This window comes from Sinocyclocheilus grahami, unplaced genomic scaffold (assembly GCF_001515645.1).
Source record: "Sinocyclocheilus grahami isolate Dianchi unplaced genomic scaffold, SAMN03320097.WGS_v1.1 scaffold126.1, whole genome shotgun sequence".
NCBI lineage: Eukaryota > Metazoa > Chordata > Actinopteri > Cypriniformes > Cyprinidae > Sinocyclocheilus > Sinocyclocheilus grahami.
In genome coordinates, this window is record NW_015505305.1 from 1,403,482 (window position 1) to 1,417,459 (window position 13,978).

Genomic DNA, 13,978 nt, shown 5'->3' on the forward strand with positions numbered 1-13,978 from the left:
TATATATATATATATATATATATATATATATATATACCGTATACAGACACACACACACACACTGTATGTTTATATGAGAATTTAATGTAATTTTCTATGCAATCTTTTGAAATATTTTAAATAACAGTAAATTTTTGTACATATAGCTGTTCTAATCATTTCTATGTTCGTTTCTATGCACAATACATGCTGCAATTTCAAACTTGAAAATTATGGGTCAAATAAAAATAAGATTTCCTCTTCTTTATGATTGAGGGCTAATGAGTATAGTATAGTATGTGCAAATAGTAGAAAAATATAGTCATTCATCATGTCAAATCCATCAAACTGCCTCATCAAACGGTCGAACAGCTTCAGAGACTGAACCTTCTAAAAATACAGACATGCTGTACTTAGGAACTGCAAGTAAGACAATATACTTCATACTGGTATCTTTCAAAATATGGGCCTGGAAGAGCTTCAGCATCTTACTCTCTTCCACAATTTATAGAACATGGGCTAAAATAGCTGACTGCAGTGATGTCACTTGCACTGATGGAATGCTTTGTTTCTCAGCGTGTGCGCATGCCACCTGGGTCTGAGCAAGAGCTGGGAGATGCACACTGCGTGTGCTGCAAGATGGCTGATGCTCCATTCAATTACACCAGCCACTGAAGGCTCATGCAATGAATCCAAATGCTGCTAAAAAAATATAGGCACGTCTTATTGTATATCTGACATCTTGTGTTAGTCACAGTGGATGTTGATTATTTTAAATCTGACTTAAAAATGAGCTTTAAAATGTTAATGTATATGGAATTACAATCCAATTTCAAAGCACTTCTATTTCAAACCTCAGCGAGTTGGTGTGTGTATCTTCAACCATCCCTGTTGGTAAATGCAGTAGGAGCAGCAGTAAAGGTAGCTGAAGCATTAATGGGGAATTATACTCATATATTTTTAGTAAGCCTTTTGGGCACTTCCAGTGTCCCTAAAAGAACATGGTTGCTAGGCAACCATTATTGTTGCCATGGAGATTCACGTGTTGGCAGCTGCTGCAATCAGCATTAACTCAAGGCACATATTCTCATTCCAGCAGTCAGGCGATAGCAGGCAACTAGGACAACAAGTCACTAGGATAGTAATCGCATGGAAACATATGTTCACCCATCATTCGCTGCATTAATAGCATCATAAATGGCCAAAATGATCACGGTAGTTTGGTGCAAATAATGGCTGGCAGAATCAAATATTCGCTTTAATGTCTGATGCCCCTGTATTAATTTGGTTTATGATTTGCACCATTTTAGGCTATAAAGACAACATGTGCTTAATGAAAAATGCTGCATATAAGAAATAAAAACAATGGTAATAACAAAATGTGCTAAAAATGTGCTTCGCATCTAAATCAACCAGGTCTATTGAAGTCAAAAATATTATATAAAAAGACCAACAGTCTGACTACATGAATTACACCAATGAATAAGAATTTATTTACACTACATTAAGTACAAAACTCCTTAAGGAGTATCTGCTCAGATTTTACAGTATAAATCACAGTAATTCTCATTGCTTATGTATATGTTATAATTTTAAGAATTAAAAACAATGCATCAATTGGATTTCAATTAAATACAGACCTAGTTCTCAATCAAATTGCTTTGCTTTTACAGAATGTATGCAAATTCCTTTACAACCACATACAGTATAAATCTGTCATCAATTCGTTTGAGTTTAGCTTAAGCCTTTAGATCCTTTGGCGGACCTACTAAAGCACATGAAGATTCGGTAGCGCATGTGGGTGGATGTGCAAAGCCTGAGCAGCAATTGAAATTTCCAGCCCCTTTGGTTCTATCTGTCTATTTGTTTATGCTGACAAACTAACTATTTTCAGTGGAACTGCGTTAGCCATTTCAAAGGCTGTGGGGGATAAGTGATATTTTCTAAAGATTAAATTGTTTGTTGCAAAGCTGTATGCAAACCTACTGAAACAATGAACTACAGCAATGCAGAACACACACACACACACACACACACACACACACACACAGAAAGCATAATAACTGTTATTTGGGGTGCTTATTTACCTGTCACTTTTCAGGTGACATCACAGAGATGCATTGTAATAAAAATGTCTGATATTTAGTCGAGAGATATTCCCATGCTGCCTTATATTTTTGATTATAAGCCTACTGTCGCCACTGGATATCAGGATATTTACCGGTGATGTAGTTTAATGCTAAAGAATGTTAGATGAGATTGCAGATTTCAGATGTCTACTGTATGATAAGTGCTTACATTTTCCTTTCACAGGAAAAAAACGGATTAAAAAGAAACCTTAGAGGGATAGTTCACCAAAATTGTACATTTTGTCATCATTTACTCACCTGTCGTTCCAAAGATATAGGACTTACTTTCTTCTGCAGAACACAAAAGATAATGTTTGAAGATCTTTTAAAGATATTCATAACAACATTAGACCTAACTGACTTTCATTGTATGATAAAAAAACACAGACAAATTATGACAGAATTCTTTTTAGGTGTACTTTCCCTTTAAGAAAATACACTTCCATTCCATATTATGTAAATATTACAGCATCATACAGTTTGATAATGTTTTATCAGACTGTTTTCAGAATAGTATATAAACATCAGTATTCCTGCAATATTTATCCTGTACACAGTTTCTGTGTGCATAGATTAAGTGAGGAATGAACCAGCTGAGTCTTTTAAAATCCTTTTTTAATTTGATTTACTGAGCTGCAAAGAATTAAGATAATTTTGACACAAAATCAAATAAAAAATGCAAAAATAACTGTTTATTTCCAATTGTCTATTTCCAAGATGATTATAGGATGACATTCAACAGCAAAAAGATTGGGTCATGAGACAAAAATCCCAACATTCATAATGCACTATACATCATAATGTGTCACTTACTAATAATAAAACAGTTCATAATGCACAGTATTCAATACTAAAGTAGTATCCTTTTCTGAACATGGGTTAATTCTAAATAACCTTTTTGTTAAAACACATTAGAAATTCAGGAACAGACTTAAAATCTCCATTTACACAAAACTAATTCCCAAAACTTGTCTCCCACCCACTTGAGTCCTTGAATATAAACAATGGGTAATTTTTCGCCAAGTGTGGACAGGTGACCACAAGTTTAACCAAGTCAGAGCTGGTCACTACTGTACAATTTCTCACTTTCTTTAATTGTCAGTAAAAAAAAGCTGAAGCTGGCAGGAAAATAAAAGCAGAGACTCCTAAGAACAGACCGTAATGGCCTTCATTCTCTGTTTTTTCTTTCAGACATTTAACAGCTCAGTGTGAGAGCGGCTAGTAGATCAGATGCCTCAACATGCATGTTTGACCTCAAGAGATGTATGACAGGTAGAAGCCCAAACACAGTCCTGTGGTTTCTTGACCCGTTAAGAAATAAACAATGGTAACAATGGTTCATGCATATGAATGGTACACACACATATACTTAGCATGTGAGTATAAAGCCTAGTGTATCATGGATACTTTATATAAAAATACAAAGCTTAATCACAATCAGTCTACACAGGTTGAGCTAAGTGCACAGTATGCAATACGTGAAGGGCAAGAGCACCTAAAATAAAAGTGCATTCTGATTGGTTCGTACAACCTGACCTGACTCTACTCCTATCCAGATCGACTAAACAGGTCCAATACCTAGAAATCCTCTAAAGCAGCACTCATTGGGAGTTTTAACAGCTTATTAACAACTAAATTAGGTCACAGTGGGAGAGAAGGGAAAACCTTAGTTATGTTCTTTCACATGGATGAGGACTGTATCCTTTACACAGACAATGTGAAAAACGGAAGACTTCCCTCCCAAGCTGAGAGCAGAATATGGAGGGTGAGGAGCACAAATCTAAATAGGGACTTCATAAACATCCCTCCATCACTGATCTGCTGCTGTTTGCTCAGCACAGAGAGATATACAGTACACAAACACTGAGGTCTGATACTAAAATCCATATTGGACATTAGCAGGGTGAATAGATCTGATACATAGACATACATATATGCTGCTAACTGCATTCTTCTTAAAATAAATCAAAATGATTCAGTTTTGCTTATGATGATTAAGACAGTGTATTGCATAAACAAACAGTTAAACTAAATGTTGCATTACATTGCATATAACTAATACAGATAATGAAGTCATTGATGTTGGGTCTTTTTCTATTCATTTAAATGTAAATAAAAGTAGAGATTTGCACAATATCCGTTATTTGCAATTGAGGAATATAATTCTAAAGGTCAGATCTTCTCAAAAGAATGCATTTACATGCTCATAAATAGGCTACTCAGCTAACAAAATCAATTACCTGGCAGGATAGTTTATCTGAAGAGCATTTAAAGACAATATTCCGTGTGCCACAGTCAACGTGTACATGTTTAGTGATTTAAAAGAGAAAAATACGCTTTAAATATAGTGGGCTTAATTTTTTTAATCGCACAGAATGTGACCATGGCTCGGTCGGTAGCTGGAGGAAGCTGAGCCATGACTCTCATCTAACCACAATGTGTTTGATTTGTGACGGAAGCTCAGCAGTTTCGCAGTCTTGATAAAGGGATGTTATGCAACTTACTTCTTACGTTTAAGGATAATGCATGCTAAATTTGCGCAAATATAGGCAATTTAAATAAAAGCACCAGCGTTTCGTGGTTTCATATTGTGAACGCAACATGCGTCATGGTTTAAGTTTTGGAAAACTTAGAGAAAATGCACCTAGTCACAGAGATATTTTTAATGCACAATCTACATTGCATAATCGTTCGAACAATTATTTATTATTATGTATTGAAGTGTTTAATATAGTGTTCAGAGAGAACTGTTTTAAATGTTGTGACATGCGTGCTTGTGTTAACCAATTTACAGCCTCAAGTACCCTCCCAAGCTGAGAGCAGAATATGGAGGGTGAGGAGCACAAATCTAAATAGGGACTTCATAAACATCCCTCCATCACTGATCTGCTGCTGTTTGCTCAGCACAGAGAGATATACAGTACACAAACACTGAGGTCTGATACTAAAATCCATATTGGACATTAGCAGGGTTGAATAGATCTGATACATAGACATACATATATGCTGCTAACTGCATTCTTCTTAAAATAAATCAAAATGATTCAGTTTTGCTTATGATGATTAAGACAGTGTATTGCATAAACAAACAGTTAAACTAAATGTTGCATTACATTGCATATAACTAATACAGATAATGAAGTCATTGATGTTGGGTCTTTTTCTATTCATTTAAATGTAAATAAAAGTAGAGATTTGCACAATATCCGTTATTTGCAATTGAGGAATATAATTCTAAAGGTCAGATCTTCTCAAAAGAATGCATTTACATGCTCATAAATAGGCTACTCAGCTAACAAAATCAATTACCTGGCAGGATAGTTTATCTGAAGAGCATTTAAAGACAATATTCCGTGTGCCACAGTCAACGTGTACATGTTTAGTGATTTAAAAGAGAAAAATACGCTTTAAATATAGTGGGCTTAATTTTTTTAATCGCACAGAATGTGACCATGGCTCGGTCGGTAGCTGGAGGAAGCTGAGCCATGACTCTCATCTAACCACAATGTGTTTGATTTGTGACGGAAGCTCAGCAGTTTCGCAGTCTTGATAAAGGGATGTTATGCAACTTACTTCTTACGTTTAAGGATAATGCATGCTAAATTTGCGCAAATATAGGCAATTTAAATAAAAGCACCAGCGTTTCGTGGTTTCATATTGTGAACGCAACATGCGTCATGGTTTAAGTTTTGGAAAACTTAGAGAAAATGCACCTAGTCACAGAGATATTTTTAATGCACAATCTACATTGCATAATCGTTCGAACAATTATTTATTATTATGTATTGAAGTGTTTAATATAGTGTTCAGAGAGAACTGTTTTAAATGTTGTGACATGCGTGCTTGTGTTAACCAATTTACAGCCTCAAGTACAAAGTTATATTTCATTTAGCTGCAACATAAGTTCACTAAATTATTACTTTGGTTATAAAATATTTCGTTAAAATACTAGTTCTTATGTCAAGTTGACAATTAAATTGATTTACTTCTAATTAAACTGGTAAAGATACTAAAAATGAACCCTGCTTTCCAGTCATTTCAACAAAAAATGTTTCATGGTCTGTGCAATAATATCGTCAACACAATGCATCACTTTAAAATATGACGCGACATTAAAAACACACAAGCAATCTCTAGCATGACAAGACAACTATCATAAACAATAACGAAACCGTCGTGAAGATTGTAAGAATGATTTTGGGCCTGTGGAGAAAGTTGTCATTGAACTATTTCAGGCGTAATTCACATTGTTATACTAGATCCCTTTTTTCTTTTGTAACCTTACACGACAGCACTGACTTTTACGAAAAAGAACAAGCAGCAAAACACATTAAGTCGCGTGTTCACGGTTATAAAAACGTGTAATCTTTGATTAACATACATTGAATCATGCTATTTATGTAAGCTAATGCAAAATAGTCTGCTGCACATTACTGCATGTAAACGTCTAAAAATTATGCCTTACTTGAGTGCGAATATTTGAGGTCCTTTCATCCTGGAAAAGATGTCACTGACTCCGTTGATTTCTAACATGTACGTCTTATTCATATACAACAGAGGTCCTATGGCCTATAGCACTCGTAGGTACAACGTTACCAGATTTTCTCTGAGAAACAGAGCCCTCTGGCCAACCTAGATTAATAAATGTTTATCTGTTTTGAAGTGCGGAACAATAGGTGATGCCCTGTGACCCCGCAGAGCCTCGACCTCGCGCAGGGTCATTGTGGTGCACAGGGAAAGGGGGCTTTGGGGCCTGAGACCTAATGCACTGACCCGGAGCTTCGCCATTCATGCCGCCTCACTGCGGTTGCCTGCAGCTTCTATTGTTTCAGTATACGAACAATGGCGTTTTCCCAGGGAAAATAAGCTCTTTAAAATTCCCTTTAAAGTTGCAGCCAGCACGACTGTAGCACGATTTGAGTGTCTGCTTTAGAGGGCTTGGTGTAAAAGGAAAATAATTGCATATTAATCAAAAAATGTATCATTATGTATTAGTTTTATTTGTTTCATTTGAGCAAGTTATTAAATCTACCTGCCAGTTTGTTCTCCATCGCAGAGAGAAACGTTATGATCACAAAGCAGTTATAAAAAGAGTGATTAAAAATGAAGACCAACCTCTGTAGCTCCTCCTAAAAGTAAATTGCATTACATTAAACCGTTAGCTCCATCAAGAGACAAACACAAACGACAGTAAAACGTTACTCTCATTTTGTCTGTTTTTATATTTCTTTGTTGTTCCTTACAGACATTAGCTTCACGTGTCGATGGCTCAAAATAAAAGAAATGCAACCACTGACATGGCAGACAACTGGGTTCTTCGATTAATTATTAATGCAGCATCACTTCTCGTTGGCTTTTCTTGAAGGACCAAAAGCATTTGTTAAAAATAAAAAAAACTTTAGAGAAATGAGAGGAATTAATCCACAACCCTTCAACGTGTTTTTCTGTAACATTCAAACTGAAAGATATAGCCTACATTTCATTATTGTTAGTGTAAATTATTTTTTTATAAAAAAAATAAACGTTTAAACGTTCCTTCGATTTCTCTGATAAGTTCTGATTTGGTTTTCTGTGTGGAATGTTAACAACTGCACGTGCGGAAATTATATAATTATCATTTGGTATAGGTTATTGCAAGCGATAGGCTAAAGCACTGCAGCCCGATTGACTGTGAATTTAACCTTCTTAGTATTCTATATTTATTAAAAATAAATGGTTAAACAAATGAGCCTGCTATGAGTTACCGTTTCTCAACTGATTCCAGTACGGTGAAATAAAGCGTAATTTGTCTTTCCAAATGATTCATGGGAAGCAAGAAATGTACTCTAACAAATACAGTATGCCTTAGCAATGATTCCTCCATATAACGTGGACCACAGTGGCGTCGTAACGGACAAACGTACTGAACGTGACAAATTGCGTTCAAAACACTAACGCACAATGTGCACCATTAATCTAAAATTAGATTATCTCTCAGGCAACACATCTGAGTTTTATTTAATGCACTGATAAACGTAATATCCGTGTTGTACACATTAGACACCACGGGTCGACACGATACAAAAGCTTGATGATTTTGTTGAGAGGTCTATTGCAATTTTAAATGTGCAACTGTGTATGTAGCCTATGTGTGTGTGTGTGTGTGTGTGTGCGTGCGAGGGAGAGAGAGAGAGAGAGGGAGGGAGAGGGAGGGAGAGGGAGGGAGAGATTTAACTCATTATAATGCATAGCGACCTGCCCTCGTTTGAAAAAAAAAGAGAAAAACGCTGCCATGCTTTGCAGGGGCTCCAGCCCCTGACTCACTGCAAGATAGGGCAAGTCGCTTAGCGGAGGCATCCAACTACACATCGACAGAGAAACCCGGGAATACAATTAAGTTTCTTTAAATCGCGAAAAGCGCAGTAGGCTATAATACGAAGACAGCCCCGTGAAAAAAATGGATGGATATGAATACAAGGAAAACCAACGACCGCCTGCTGAAGCTGTGGAACGAGCGAGAGCGTAAGTGTGGAATATTGTGGGATACATATCTGGGATTACGTATATAAATAAAACAACAAATGCAAAAAACAGAACGCTTAAATGGGAACGTGTCTGTTAGCTATTAGACAAAACGCAATTGTTAGCGTTTGCTCGCGATCGGCATCATCAGTACCTAACGGGGAAGCTTTTCCCACGTTGCACTTGCTATTGTTTTTACAGTGCATGGAGAAAACGCATGCAAAATCAAAGCACATGAATGCTCCTAACTGCTTACCCACCGTTTATCGCAAAAGCGAACTGGTTTGCACGCAAAATACACGAGGGCTCGTTATGTGTTGGTTTCGCTTTGTTTGTACCCGTTTGATTCCCACAGACAATAGATTAATGGACGCTGGGTCAACTAGGTCACATTTTGCTGCTCATTATGAGAGTACAAACACTGATAATTCAGAAGCGCGTGGGTTAAATACCAGAAACGAGAAACCTGTACGAATTATAATGCAATGCACAGACATTTTTGGTCAAAAATGGCGTTTCCCTTTGTTTGTCGATTCCATTCATACGACCATCATAGACAAAAAAATCAGCTTGAAACTGTGAGCTACTAATGAAAGCTGCGTGACTTGGAGTTTAAAAACACGAAAAGGTTTTAACGCAGTAGACCCATGAACCAATTGGGTGCTTTGACGGCTGTAGCGGTCTCTTGGTATGGATGGCGATGGTGCATATGAATTGTCAATGTTTTTCAATTTTCAGTTGAATACTGAATTATTTTTTTTTGATCCCATGATTACCTATTTGCATAAACATAAACCAATGGCATACAGTATCCGCGCTAATTAAAAACAGCATACAGTCGTAGGTTTTTTGTTGAGAGGTCTGTTGACACTGATGTAAACAGAACGTCTGATAGATGCGGATTACTGCGCAAACAAACTCGACTTTCAGATTTTTTCCCAGACCGTTTGCTGCTCCAGGTTTAAGAAGTATGATCTGAGAAATTCTCTGTAACACTCACTAATGACAGTTTCTTTTTTTAATGTATGCATATGCTAGAAAGTTAGGACATGGTGCAGCAAACTGTACCTCGGTGTGTGTTTCTGAGAGAGTAACACAAGCTTCTCTAATGCATAAGCAGCATTCATCTATTCCAAGCAAACCCATCCGGCTAAACTTTGAGGTTATAAAAACGTCCCATCACAGTCTACATACACGAAGACAGGGCTCAGAAATCCGTAGGGGAAATTCTGCACAGGAAATGCTGATGATGGCAAATTTAAATTTCAATAGCTAATTCTCTTTCCTCTTAGTTCTAGGCCTATTACGCTGATCGATTGACAATGATGACAGGCGTCTTGTAAGCAGAGGATACTATTAAAGGAGGAGTAATTATTAAAAGGAAACAAATAGCGTGGTTACGTCAGAGCAAATGTCTGCTCCTTTTACTCTCAAGGACATAAGGAGACGGTCAGGACGTTGGTCGCAAACATCTGTTTGCCCAGTGACGTCACCACCCCCATGCAATCCTCTTCTGCAAAAAGCAGATGCCTTATTTGTTTGGCTGGAGAGCCATTAATCCTAGTCAGTCAGCGTGGGGAGAAGACTGGACAGAGAAAGAGACCGGTACTGTTTAACAGCACGGATATTGGGAATATTCAGCCCATCTTCAGTCCCAGAAGGAGCTGCGGGAAGTAGCCTACGTTGCTTTTGTCGGCTGTTCCTTGCGAATGGAATACAGAACGCATTTGGATGCTTATTTTCTCGAACATGCGTATTAGCTTAACGCGGCGTTTGCCTGGAATATATCTGAATAATTTTTGACGCATTCGAGGGTTGAGTATTCGTTTCACATTTGGAAGCCTATCACGTTTCTAATATGCATTTTTGTGTTTTCTTCTTGTAGGTGTTTGAGTACGTACGGATGTGGTCGAAGCCCCTGTCGCTTTTTTGACAGAGCAGAGGTCCTTTCAAGCAGATCAAACGGTTACCCCCCCACCCCCCCTGGTCCCTCTTTGTCTCAGACTGGCTATCATTTTGAAAACAGCTCCAAAAAATAATGAAGGCCTTATTCCTTTGCTGTCAACGTTTCATGGCCATATTTCATCATACGGCGGCTAAGTAATCCTTTTGAGCATTCGTTTCGCTTTATTGCAGATCCGTGGTGTGTTTAAACACTTAACGGAATGGTTTCAATAGCACAGGACATCGCTGAGTTGGGGTTTGAAAAGCATTCTTTTAATAGGAAATACGCCGCATAGAGTCATACGCGCCGGGACACTAAAACCACAGGCTGTGGAATGACTGGATAAACGAAGAATTTCATGATAATACAGATGCTTCGGGTTGGTTACAATGATGGAGAGGGTTTGTGGTATGTTTTAGTCAGGCTCTGCGTGATTTGAGACTCTGGCTCTCCGTGTTCACAGCGGACCTTGATTTAATGTCTTACAATTAAGGCACGCGGTGAATGCCAAGAGCGGAGCCTTCCACCATCAGCAGGCCAAAAAAATACTGCAGGGTTAAAAATTCTTCCTGAAAATGTGATTAAATTCCTTCCCCCCTCCCCCCACCCCAATAAAGCTAGTTTTGATAGTTCTGGTCTGTGTGTTTTGGATATTGTGCTAAACAATTGTGAAAGTATATGTGTACACTCTTAAAAATAAAGGTTCTTCACGATGCCATAGAAGAACCTTTTTGTCTAAATGGTTCCATAAAGAACCTTTAACATCTGAAGAACCTTTCTGTTTCACAAAAGGCTCTTTGGGGCGAAAGAAGGTTCTTCAGATTATACAAAGGTAAGAAAGAGATGGTTCTTTAAAGAACCTTTGACTGAATGGTTCTTTGTGGAACCAAAAATGGTTCTTCTATGGCATCGCTTGAAGAACCTTTTGAAGCACCTTTATTTTTAAGAGTGTACTGCCTGCAATCTGTAAAACCATAAAACTGAAACAATGCGTTACGCTGCAGAGGTCTTGAAGGTGAGGCGCTGTCCACCACATGTGGTGCTGAATTTCTCTTTGCAGATCTCTTACTGCATCACTGGGAAAAGATCAAATAAATTACCGACAACTGACCATTTGCACATGTGCAAGCCAGTGTGCTTGACCGGCAAAAGATAAAGGGTAATTTTAAGATCATAAAACATAGCATGAAGGAATATAAATTATTTTTGAGTTGAAAACAATTAGAGATCACAGGATTGTTGTTTGCAGAATCTGAAATCTGAAATTATATTAAACAAACTTAGCCTATAAGTCAGCCAAACATTCCCTCACCCAACTGATTTACACTGTTTTGTGTTTTACACCAGAAATAATATAAAATATTTTACCCACCAAAGAATCATAGAGAGACTGACAATAATGGCAAAATTTCCACAAATGTATGCTCTGCTGAAAGAAAATATGGAATGGCCTGCTTAGAGTTGATTTTCTTCTACAGTAATCTTCAATCCAATTGAATGATCCCTAAGGAGACGTCGACCCCTAACGGCTAAAAACCTAGTCTCCAAATCAAGAAGAAAAAAAGATGGAAAACTTAAAGAGACAGTACATCCCAAAAGAAAATTCTGTCAATATTTACTCATCATGTCGTTCCAAACTTGTATTACTTTATTTATTTTGCAGAACACAAAATAAGATATTTTGACTTTTTTAAATTACAGAATACACCAATTCTTACATTACAGAATAGAAAAATTACAGAACTTTCCCCCCCCCCCCCTTTTCTTAAATACAAGCATACAAATTACAAATCTACCCAAATAATGCTGAGTTGAGACTAAAGATGAAGATCTTTAACCACAGAAAGAAGAAAAAAATAAGGTATGCAACAACATACGTCTAATATGTTGAATACAGTGGAGATAGTTTAGTTTATATAGTTTAGAAAAGAAAAAAGTCCACGCAGAACAATTACATATTTGTGAGTCAACATGACAATGAAGCTATAATCATCTGTCAGAATGGGTCGTGAAAGAGGGTAAGCGAGACATTGGATGATGGCAACAGGAAATTGGGCATGACTCAAATAAATAAAAATACAAACAAATAAATTACCTCTCCAGGATTCAAGAAAAACTTAATGCGCCTTACCAAAGACACTGAACAGGGGGCATCATGATACTGCTGTGAGTTATGTAACACTCGGCGTCAGAACATTTCAAGATGTTGGAGGAATGATATTTATCCACATCACATCCCTTAGCCGTTTTGCTACAAATAACTTTAACGCAATAACACGTGGCCAATCTGGAAGATGTGCGATATAACTGAGAAAACCACAAATGTCTATACACTAAAATTGCTATCACATTCTACATAACTTAAATAAGCTTAGACGCTCAATGCAGAGCAGTCATGCATCACATAAACTCTGCCATCATTATTCAGATCACGGCCACGATTGCGCGAGGCGAGCTGCTCTCGTATCAGAAGTATGCAGTAATTGGTATGAAGTGACCACTTTGAAATGATAAAATTGCCACTCACTAAAAAAATAACACGTATCGGTTCACTGTGTTGCTATGCAACCAGAGTTTGTTAAAAGAACGGAAAAAACCTACATATTAGATTAAAAATGAAAAAAAGAGACATGTATAGAGCAACCCTGCCACCTGCAGGAGCAGCAGGATTTCACTGCTTATTTAAAAGATTACTTGAACGTAAACGACTCATTCATTCGTGGAGTCCAGCATCTATGCCGTTGCTAAGGGATGAATAATAATATTTATTAAACAAGTACAGATGTACGAGGGTGAGTGAGCGGAAACAGAAAAGGCGACTCAGAAAAAGAGGACTGAATGAAAGCATTTTACTTTCGGAATATTGTGTCTATTATTATGGTAACTGAAACGGTATTATTCCAATGATTTGGAATAATTTATGAACATGGTTTAAAGTGTACTACGCTACATTGTTGTCACAAGATATCACGTTGCATCGTCCTATCAAATAAGGAGTCAAGAAAGAGATAGTTCCGGTTCATCCATCACACTGGAAACTGCTCGTTGTGGCAAACGTAGCAGGTCAGTCTTGGTTTTATGCACTGTCCTACAGAAAATTCGCATCCTTTACACATTGTCTATGCTGCAGGAATAATTAAAGCAGTGTGCTTTTCCTTACATAGCCCATGCAATTACATGTATGTATGTATGTATGCATGCATGTATGTATATATGTGTATATATAAAATATACACACACAATTTCTTGTCTTTAGCTTTTAATTTAGGCTTAAGGGTGGGTTAAGGTGTAGGGGTAGGGTCGACAATGTTATTTTATATGTAACTACAGAACGTAATCACACACACACACACACACACACACACACACACACACACACACACACACACACACACACACACACACACACACAATACGAATATAA